Below are 11855 nucleotides of genomic sequence, written 5' to 3'. Positions count from 1 at the left end.
TGGCAGGGTGCTGGAGCAGCTCCTGAGGAAACATACACGTTCTAAGGTCCATCCTCACTAAATATTCCCATTCTGAGAGACAACAAACATCCCATAGCATGGAGGCAGCTGTCCCAGCTCCAGGTGACCGTAAAGGAGCAGTTCAGCCTCATAAATGAAGCAATACCGGTTCCATTATCTCACGCTGATATGATTGCATCTGCTGTGGTGTGGCTGTGTAAACAGGCACGCCCTGCACGGGCACAGGACCTGGGAGAAGCAGCACTGCACTTCTATCTACAAGTCTTTGCCAAATGAGATATGGCCAGGAATTGGAGCACTTCCTGAATTTAACCAACTCTTCTAATGAAGTGATTTTACAGAAGAGAGAACAGGGAAATTGATGCAATTAGCAACAGCAATTTTTGGCTATGTGCCCAGAAAAAACTGTGAACCAACAGCCAGATTAATAATTTCTATCCATGTAAATTCAGAGCACCTATGGATGCTCTTTTCAAACACATCCAGAAAGTGAGTTGTACCTCTGTGACAGGGTATGACCTCAACTAGTGTCCCCAAAGAGGACAGAGGTGGCACATGGCTGACCCTGAGCTCTGATGCTCCAGACACGTCCTCTTCTGTGTGTGCTACACACCAGCTTCTTCCCTCCTGTGTCCTTTTCGTTTTTGGCTGTATTTACCAATTAACTGTATCTACCTTTGAGACTCCAAGCTATCCAGGGGCACAGGAACTGCCAGGCAGAGAGGAGATTTCTCTGCACAGCTGCTGCCCCTGCTGCCTCTCTCTTGGTGAGAGCAAGGCTGTGTGTGCGACACGTGGCGCTATCCACGTCACTCCTACTCAGCAAACAGAAGGATAACACACCTTTCAAAAGCATGCAGTAAGCCTGTCCCTCTTCCTCTGATGATCAGAGGCACTCTTTAGTGGAGAGCATGTGGCTGGTTCTCAGCTGCTCAGCTGTGGCTCACGTTTTTATGTTGTTGTTTGGGGTTATTTTTCCTGCTTTGAGTTAAACTGAGAATGAGGTTTGATGAGATGCCTGCAGGCCTGGCCTGCTCCCAGCCATACACCACACACTCCCATCAACATCCTGGTTGCCAGCTCTTAAGCTAGTTGGGCCTCTCGGCAATCCTCTTCACCTTTTTAAGCAGCTGGGTTAGTTCTCTACTGGCTTGGAGGGCAGGCCTGGTTCACCAAGGGGTTGGGAAACCACTGGCAGCAGCAAGAGCATGCTGCCAGGAGCAGGGAAGTGAGGATGGGAGAGCTTTGGGCACAGCAGGTACAGCCATGAGCTAATGCCAAATAGCAGTGGTTGCACTGCACTGCTGCTCCCAGCTGTGTTTCCTGCCCTTTCCCTTGCACTGGATCTAGCAGTGGAGTGGCTTCAGGGTGTGTTGATCCAGCTGGCTGATATGGCTGAAAACTCCTCATTTTTATGGCATGGTTGGTTTGCTCCCGTTGTCAGCCAGATGAACGGATTCTCCCTGTGGCTGCACAGCCACTAAATGCAATGTAAGGAAAGCAGTGCAAATGGGAAACAGAGACAGAAACCAGCTTGTACATAGCCCAGCTGCAATACCAAACTGCAGCCTAAAGAGCAGCCACGCCTGTCCAGCCATCCTGCTGCCCTGCCAGAGTCAGATCACTCGATAGTTTGCTTCCCTACCTGTGCTCTTCTGCTCTAATGAACATCTTTTCAGTACAGGAAGTGTATTTTTATCTCCCTTGTTCAGTGTGAGTAGTACTGCACTCCAGCAGGCAATTCCAGCCTCAGCTGATTTGTGGACTAGTGGAGAGGCTGGCAGGACTAAATCTATTGACTTCCATTCCTTTGTGGCTTTTGTGGACCTCGGAAGTTACTCACAGTGGCAACAACTATAGAGTGAAATGTACTGCACAGCAGAGCTGCTGAGAATCACACAGGACTCACCAGACTGGGAATAGTCTTTTGACACCTTTTTTCTCCTCTCATGTCTTTTTATTTCTTATTGAGGATAATAAAATCAGAGCAGATTATGGAGAGTGAGGTTAGTGAACAAAAATGGAAACTTTGAGCTAAAACCTTTTCAGTTCAGTTTCCTAATGGACAGCACAGAACAAACTACTGAGCCAGGACTTCCCATTGTCTCTCTTTTTGGGAGATAAGCAGTAACATCCTTTCCCAGTAGTGCAAGAGTCACAAAGCTAAGCTTGTGTAGGGGCTGCACTGGTTAACTGTGCCTTCTCTTGGCTTACAGATGCTCCTTTTGGAAAAGCTGTGGCTCCTGTCTCCATCACTGCAGAAGGCTGTAGTTTGGCACAAGGGGGTTTCAGTGGCAATACTGGCTTGCAGTGAAATGCAGCCTCCTTCCTTTTATACCTGTTCTTCCTCTCTCCCTTTCTCTCTTCTGGCTTTATTCCCAGATCTGATTCACAGCCCAGCCCCATAAACTGAGTCAGTACAATTGTCAGGCTGCAAGGAGAGGAGTGGGAATGAGGGAGATGGCAAAGAAAACTGCAGGGGGGATCTGCTTAAGCTGCCAAGCCCTTACTTTTCACCAGCCCAGACTTCAACACTGTCATGTTTAGTACATCCATAGTCTGGCCCAGCCCCTTCAGCTAAAATTGTCTCTAGTTTATTTACACACCTTCTGGTCCCTATCTTGCTGATGACTGAGAGGAATTGCTGCTGAAGACATCATATGTTTTTCTCTTAAGAACAGAGATACATGAATCATTTTCCTTTCACATGCTTTGCTAAAAGATAATGAAACCTTTGAATGAAGAGGGGAACAACATATTAACATATAATTTAAAGTCATCATGAAGTCATCCACTGGGGACCTCATAATGTACCTTGTTAAGTGGGGTCTGGGATGGTTGGCATGTGTAGGAAAAACAGGGCAATAGTTCTCAAAGGAAAAGCTTAACCAAGGTCAGTACATTTCACCAGCTAGATTCCTGAACAACATTCCCAGGAGAGAAGTACTTGAATGCCTGATTCAGTGGTGATGTGCCCCTACACACCAGTCCTAAAGCAGCAGAGGTTAACAACACTCAGAATGTCAGCACTGGCCCCTGAGATAAAACACTGTCATGATGAAAGGAGCAATTCTCTGGCGTCCTTCTGCCTGCAGAATCTGTATAAGCTGGGCTGCACTCAAGGAGCCTTAGTGCAATCATGTGAGTTAAGAACTGGGTCTTTTGCTGATAAAAGCCCTCTTTTAGGTGTAGCTATACACACATAGGCATGAGGAGTGTGTCTTTAACACCACTGAGATACAGCAAAAAAAACATATCTCTGGTATAGACAAGCCCTTAGGATCAAAATACATGAATATCTCATGGTGTTGATTTTATTACAGGCTTCCACAGAGTGCCCATCACTGCAATTCTTCAGTAGCCTTTAAACAACAACAAAACAATGGTATTTTCCAGCTAAAGAACAGGCTCTAACATTCAGAGCATCAAGTGACATTTCTTTCTAGATCAAAACCCAGGCAAGGAAATTCCTTGCTAGATAGAGTCCCAGGCTCTATCCAGTCACTGGTGATGGCAGACAGCTGGTTCTTGCTAATCCTCTCTATCCAAAAAGAGGGCAGTAGCAATCTTTGAGGGTTGAACCTTATCACTGTGGTGTGAAATGCCACTTGCAGGTCAGTGGCTACTTGTTCCAACCCACCTCACTACATTTTGGGTGCAAAAATGTAATTATCTCACTGTTGATTATTTCAGGAGAACAGTCCTGTCCCTTGGCTTAAGTGGTCATGTCAGGAAGGGGCTGATCCTGGTTAGGACCCCCAAATCCCACAGAAATAAATAAGAGTATCCAATATTGCCTGGTTTGATGAGAATAATGCTTACTTAGAGGCAAGTAATCCAATGCACAACAAAATACCTAACAATTTTCATCTTTCTAACTGCTATCTAAGAGACAGGAGAAAAATCCTTCAGAAGAGCTGGAAAGTCATGAAGATCCAAAGAAGAAAAATTGTTATAACCACATGTGAAAGAAACAAGATGTTAGCTTTGGGATCACATTCACTGGTCCAAATTTTCAGTTAATTTTATTTTTTGAAAGGACTTGTTTTCCTCAACTTGTAAAATATATTACAGGGAAAAACATGTGTTTTGAAAGGAAGTAGGGTTTTTTTATTCCCCAGTGATACAGCACAAGATGTTCCCTTCTAATGTGTTGCAGGAGTTGGTTTGATGATTCCTCCTGGCACCTCAAAGATCCAAGACTACAAAGAAGTAGTGAAAGGATTAAATAAATCACTTGGTCACCGTGGAAAATCATAGCCAGGGACTCAGAGCACTGGGAGCCCGAGGTTTCCATGGCTGTTGTATGAGACAGAGAGTTTCATCTTGTCACCCATCTAGGATTGCAGGACTGTTTTTTCTCTCCTTTAATCAAACGGGCTCATGGACAACAAATCACCAGTCTCACTTCTAGAAGTGTGGAAGCCACTTGGTTGTCACAAATCCTCAGACAAAGGTAAAGAAAAGCTTTGTGAAAAGTTTCAGCTGTCCCTATTTAGAGTGGAGGCTGCCCAACATCTAAAGAACTGAGCTCTTAGTTGTCAAGGGATATAGTAAAATCTTAAATAATCTGCAGACTGTTAGAGGCACTGGCTGGGAAGTTATTGAATGTTCAAGGATTTCCAGTACCCTGTTTCCTAGGTGCTGTTAAAGAAAACACAACCTTTAATTCCACAGCAACTCCTCTTCCCCTGTGATGCCATTATGTGTACATGGCTGGACACGAAAAATGTGCCAGCTCTTACCTGACACCATATTGCTACACACTGTAGCATGCAAATGAGTCTCTGTGTGTTGACACAAGTCACCTATCTTCAGTGTCCCTTTGTTTAAACAAGCATACTCTGTGTGTTTGCATGTTTACCTGTGGGTAGAAGAAACCACCTCCCCAGCCAGGTCCTTTTCCTGCTCACACCATGAACAGCAGGAGCCCTGGCAAGGTGGGGGAGCCCGAGGGGGTTTCCAGAGAGCTGTCAGGGAAGGAAGGATAGGCACTGGGGCTGCTCCCTGGTTCCCTCCCAAGCTTTCTGTCTGCCTGCAGACTGCTTGCTTTCATTGCTGGGTGCCTCTGATTCCCTCAAGGATCAAACATCCCTTCCTGGGAGCTGGGTGCAGCCAGCGCTCAGAGACACGCCAAGCCCATCCCATGGTGTATGTTTCCATCCCAATGGCTTTGGCTGGTGCCAGACCATTGCTCACATTGCCTGACTCTCCTGTCACCTCTGGGAACAGCCGTGTCTGGCAGCCAAACATTTCCTCACACACTGGGGAGCTCAGGGCTGCTCCAAACCCCTGTCACAGGAGCTGGCACGTCCCTTGGAACAGCCTGCTGCCCACCCACACTACAAAGGCCTATCTGCACTACAAACTAAACCACCCTGCCTGAACATTGCAGCCACTTTGCACTGTTTACTCCTGTCAAGGATGCAGAAAGGAGCTAGAGGCTCTGCAAGGCAGGAGGGTGCTGTCCCCACTACAGGCCCTGCCAAGCTGCAGCTCAGCCCAGCAGGACTTCAAGCAGTCACTACAGCAAACTGGGCACTCAGGAGATTTTCTTCTGAAACTTCCCTTCTTTTTTATGTAGCTGTTTCTTCCTGGACTCATATTGTCTGAGCTGTCTCAGTTGGTTTCAGAAAATGGAATTGGATGTGCCACTGGTAATGTCAGCTCACCAGATGGCAGGCCAGCAGCTAGGGAAGGGGGAAAGCACAGCCAGGCTCCCCTTTTTGCTCTGCCACTCACTGACTTCCACATCATTCTGGGCAGGTTGCTCAACCCCTCTCATTTTCTACTAAAGCAGACATGTGCCTGGAAGATTTTTCGAAGTCCTCAACAGAAGCAAGTCCACAGAGTGAAATGCGGGGATTGCTTCTGAATGTTTATTGCTCAGATTTAAAAACAAAAACAAAACAAAACAACTAAAACACTTTACTACAACATCCAGCATTTCAAGGTTGTCCTTAACAGAGACCCAGCCAAAACCACCTCTCCAGTACTGTGAGGGTGTGCAGTGCTAGCATAATTCCACAGTCATTCACTTATGTCTGTTCATCTAGATTAATAAAAAACATTTTGTTCAACTGTTTCTTTTCCTGCTTTTATGGGAAATTTTGGCCTGATCAGTGTTTTTCTAAATATACATGACCAAATCCAGTTAAGGATGAAAATGCTCAGTTTGTGTGTGTGAACAACACCCAGCAGAGCAGCCCAAAGGAAGGTTTGCTGCTGTGTTGTCACTGTGTAGGGATCATTGATAGCACATAGTCAATGGGAGGTAAAAGTCAATTTTGCAGATTCCCTTTCTGTTAACAAACCGTGCAAAATTACTCAGTTTGTCTAACCTTGAATTCCTTCTGGTTTCTGGGGAGATTATGTCCCAAATTCCTTGAACTATTTAATGATTGCTATTGTATTTTATTTTGGTTGTGTGAACATGAAGTAGGGCGGACTTGTAATACACCAGGGACTGTGTAGAGCAGCAGCTGTTACACTTTCAAAGAGCATTACTGAGCTTTTTATAGTTGGCTGCAGTTGACATCACAGCTAAATAGAGTCTTGTTCTAAAATATATTCCACCCAGCCTATGCAATGTGAAATCTAGGCATTGCTGGGAGGAGAGAGGGTCACAGGAAGCAATGCAACACCAGCACAGAAGTAAAAGCCTGGGGATGTGTTTGCTTGTTTTTATCTGCACCCATTAGAAATGCCCTTGAATATTTTTATCCAGGAAGAGCAGAAACCTCTGGAGAAGATGACAGAGTGAAACCTCTTAGGATCAGCAATCAGATGTGGGCCAGGTCAGCAGTGACCAGCAGCTATAATAGCTCACTGTAGGTAGCTCTCTTAGTGCCTCATGGATGAGTGTCCAAACCAAAAGAGGCCAAATGCTTTAACACTGTTACCACTGGTGCCACCAGGATGCTGCTGGAACCTGGCTAAAAGCTACTGTGCAGTAAAAATCATTGGAGAGGATCATCACACACCCAGCCCCCTTTCTGAACTGGACCAACAGCTTCCAGAGCTTTTGGGAGAGAGCTCTGCACTGTATTCACGGTTAAGAAAATAATAAAGCTGAGTTAGTTGAAACAAAGCTGAAGCTTGTCCAGGACTCAAGTCTAGCCCCCAAAATGTCTAAATCCACACTGTCCCTGTGTGTGTCTGAGTATCTCTACTAGTCTATAGCTGGACATACTCCATGTGAATGGTCTGGGTTTCCTGGGGTACTTTCACAGCTTTACACACACTGCACCTCCTCTCTGAGTCTGTGACTGAGGACTCTTTGGTTTCCAGCAATGGTTTTTTCTGGGATCCTACATGACCTCATGGGCAAATGTCAATATCTTACTCTTTGCCTGACTTCTGTTTCATCTTACAGGGACCACTGTCCTGGCCAGAAGTCCCTCTAAGGGGCCAAGGCAGGGATATCCAGCCTACCTTTACCAGCAAAGAGTGCAAAATGTGAGGAGACAGTGCATCACCAGCCTGTGAGCCTTCCCTGGGTGTTGGTTAGATGGCCTGCCAAAAACATCACAGGTGAGACTTACTGACACAAGCCCTTTCACAACTTGGCACTGTTTGCTGTTTCTGGGGTGTGATGGCACAATTCCTCCTGAGAACTGCACAGACACAAGCCTCCTCTCTGCTGCAAAATGCATTATCCTCAGAGATATTGAATCAGCATGTACCCAGCACAGCAGCCAGGACTGACCAGCACTGCCTTCCCCTTCCAAAATGTCAAACCAATTTCTGTTTCAGCATATGACACCAGCAGCTACACAAATCTCCCAGCCTCAGGGTTGTTGCTGTCCTCTTTATGTTATGCTCCCCTTCCTGTTCATATCAATGTTCAATGATCAACTTCCCAAATGGCTCAAACTCCACCCAGAGAAAGAAAAATTGCCATTATCTAAACTATGGCTATTCTGCAAGTGCTCCAAAGAGCACTTCATCACTCCTTTTTTCACAATTCATGATCTTTACATGCCTGTATGGAGAAAACCAGCAACCTGGACCCAGAGATCTGGAGAGGATTTCACAGGAGTGGCTCTCCTTTTGTTGTGGGGAAAAAAAAAAAGTGAGTAAGTCTTTACTTTTGTGTGATGTGGTCGATGGTTTCTCCAGCTGCTGAAAACATGAGCCAGAGTTTGAAAAGCAGCCCTGGCTGCTGAAAACATGAGCCAGAGTTTGAGAAGCGGCTCTGGAAGTGTGGACAGGGAAAGAATTCACTCAGACTTGGAATGAATGACCTGGTCTTTTGCAGCACTTTGTGTCTACACATTTTACATAGTCCTAAGTAAAATTCCCACCTGAAAACAACTTTTGCACTTTGGTTAGACAAAGACAAAGGGACCTGGTGAAGCTGCACTGCTAAAAGATTACATAAAGGCCTGGAGAGCAGGAAGCAGGCACCAATCCAGCTCTGGAACAGGCATCTTCTAGGAACAGCCCTGTGTGTCTTGGCCAGTGTGCCATGCACCTGCTCTTCAGCAATGGGGTCACAGGCAGTGACAGTGGCATTTGATGGGTGTGTTTGGACAGCCCAGACTTGGTCATACACTGTTAATGGCAGCTTGCTGCTGTGGAAATCTGAAATGCAAAAACTTGTTTGGAATAAAGGAGGTCAGGTCGAGTAGATGAGGGAAGAGTGCAACATGCAGGGGGGGTTTGCTTGGTTGGGCACCTGTGTGGCTCTTAGGAATTATCCTGGTCCCTAAAGCAGGAGTCTGCTCCATGCAGCCAGAGGGAAGATCACCATTTGGCTGAAGAGATGCAAAATCAAGCTCTGTGGGCAGGTAGGATCAGTCCTTGGTCTGTCAGGATTTTTAGTGGCAGCAGGTTCCCTGTTTATCCTGAACTGCTTTGTACATGCTGGGACTCTTGCTGCAGTAGTTGGTAAAAATACAAAGCACAGAGGAAGGAGAGCTTAACCAAATGTGATTAATCAAAGGAAACTCATTATCTTCTCACTTCTGCCCTTATCCTGGCAAAATTTGAGAGAAATAAAGTGTTTTTGAAATGCCAGAAAACCATGAACATTGCTACGCTGGCACTGACCAAGACACACACGATGTAAAACACCCAGGTGATGTTGTGATAGATGTGATATCCTGCCCAGCTTTGCAATCTCCAGCCACTGTCATAAACATTTTGTCTACAGCCATATTTCAGACACTGCCAGTGAGTGACACAAGAGGCCAGCAGCAGTGGAACTGCAAATAGAAACCTACACTGTGACACTGCTGCACCCTTTTTTGATCACTCAGACCTGCAGCAAACCCTCAGCATTCCTTTAAACTTTCTCTTACCTCAAATACCTTAGGTGAGAGGTATCCCAGCTGCAAAGATGTGACTGCAAAAGAGGAAAAACGTGGTCTTGTAAAGATGTGGGGGATGACTAAGATGGCAGTAGAGATCTACTGAGATCACCCCAGCCCGGAGTCACTCTCCACCTTCGATTGCAGTTGTCCCATCTGCAGCAATAAATGCATTTGCTCTTTGCCATGTGTCCAGCAGCACAGAGAGCCTTCCAGGGGCAGGGAAGAAAAGCTGTCAAGGAGAAAAGTCTTAAATCCTCCAAGTAACATGTAAAACAAGCTGGGTCATATGCAAAAGAGAGGGGTAAGAATCAAGGGGACTAAAAGATAATGGAGAAAGAGATAAAAGTACCAATAAAAGGAAGGAGAGGAAGACCTTTAGTCAACAAAGGAGAGGATCAGAATAAGGAGGTGACAAGGGTGCAGCCTTGGCAAACAGAGCCAAACTCAGATAGAAAAGTAACTCTGCCAGAAATAAAAGCAGAGGAGTTGAGCTTGAATAAAAGGGGAAGAAAACCAGCTGTCATGTAAAATGGGAGTGAGAGAAGGAGCAGGGCAGCCCAGGGGGGCAGTGGTGCAGGCTGGAGGCAGGGACATGAGAGCGCCTTTGCCAGAGGAGTGATCCAACACACAGGACTCTGTTGGACAAATTATCTGGGATAGCTGAGGCAGGGGGACAGGATAGTGGGGGAGGAGGATGGAGATACTGATCTGTGCAAATTCATGGAGCTTCTCTGTGAGTCAGGCACCAGAAAATTGTGCTGTGGGCTCACACAAGTCAGGATAACCCACAGAAATAATGCCTACCGAGTGTGCTGCGTGGCACTTCTCTTTAATTTGACTTTAAATAGCAAAGAAATATGAGTCAATTCATGCACAGAAGAGAATGACTTTATCAAATGGCATAGTAACCACTGCACTCCCCAGCTATGATCATGTGGTACTGCTGATTTAATGATCAACTGCAAAACCCCAGCTCAGGTGAAACTTACCATGTTCCATCCACATGTTAAACCTGAAAATCTGCCAAACTTTACAGAGGCTTGAAAACCTTTGAAATTAAAGAGCCCAGAAAAAAAATGCAAGAGCAAAACCAAAATGGTTTTGTTGTGTTATGATATGTGAGACTAAAAGTCCCCCATCTCCAAAACTGATCAGAAAAGAGGGTGGAAACATTTAGAATGATGATTAGACTGAAGCCAGAGCACTGACCTTGGCACATGACTGAGAAGCAGCAGGGAAGCACAGGGAAGCCAGATGAAGGATTCACCAGGCAGTCCTACTCAGGGAGGGAAAACTTGGTGGATTTTAATAGCACCAGGGCAGCCAAGGGCAGAGAAAGATCATGGGTTTGTGTTCATATTGTAACAGGCATCCAATCATACCAGGACTGTTCTGGTTCTGGTGAATTGCCTGGTTCTGGTTCTGGTGTATTGCCTTCTGGTTTTGAACCATTGGAGCAAAACTTGATTCACGTTTGGATCCTTTTCTCAATAACCACGAGACAGGAGCTGCAACAAACAAACAAACAAACAAACATTTACATAAAAATCCATTAATTGAAGCAGCTGATGCTCTCAGATACCAAACAAGACAGAAGCAGAGACTCTTGTGACTCATTTGTTAAGTTGGAGTAGAAGGAAGAGCTTACCACATGCAGGGGACGATGATAAGGGTTTAAGAGCCTGCCAAGAAAAGGTAGAAAACAATGCCCTAACACTGCTTGCTAAGGCTAAGGAGCCCGAAAAGGGAAGAGAGGGCACTGTTTGGAGTTTTTCATGCTGTTATCCAGTGCTGTTAGAGGAGAATGTGGCCTCTTTGCTATCCATACCCTGCCTGCCCTACTCTGTGTGTATATTCTGGCTGCACCCTGGCAGGCTGCCTCTCCTAAGTAGGTGCTGAATGAAAAGGAGGAAAACATGGTCCTGTCTTTTTCCTTAGCTCTTCCGTTCTTATCTTCTTCTTTCTTTTTTTTTGTTCATCTGCAAATATATTCCTTTGCTTTCACAGTAAATTAATTAAACATTCTTGGGAGTTTGGATAACACTATTATTTTGTATACACAACCACCTGCACCAACAGTTCTCAGCAAATCTTCATTAAGGAAAATATCTCTAAAAGTTGGGAATGACCTTGTTCAGAGCATATGAGTAAGCAAAGCAATACAGTAAATTCTATTAAATAGAAGCTTTAGGTTCTCTCACAATTTAAATATAAATGTAAAATCAGAGAAGGCACACTGAGAAATTGCAACAAGAATTTGTTTACGCGTAGGGTTTGCTGGTGGGACTGTCCCCTCACTGCAGAAGCATCAGTGAGGGTCAGGTACATGCACCCTGCCACTCTCAGGGTATCTTAAAACCCAAAGTTAAGCTGAGGTTTAAGTACATTTAAATTCAACTCTAAACATCCCATGCTCTTTCAACCAGCCCTCCTATCTCCAGGTAGCTTCCTCCCTATTGCCCTTTCCCTCTTCCCACCCCCACCATTTGCTCTTATCTCCCTTCCACTCCCAAATCC

Source organism: Geospiza fortis, unplaced genomic scaffold (assembly GCF_000277835.1).
Source record: "Geospiza fortis unplaced genomic scaffold, GeoFor_1.0 scaffold88, whole genome shotgun sequence".
NCBI classification, from domain to species: domain Eukaryota; kingdom Metazoa; phylum Chordata; class Aves; order Passeriformes; family Thraupidae; genus Geospiza; species Geospiza fortis.
The sequence above is the reverse complement of the archived record's forward strand: the minus strand, read 5'-3'. Positions refer to the sequence as shown.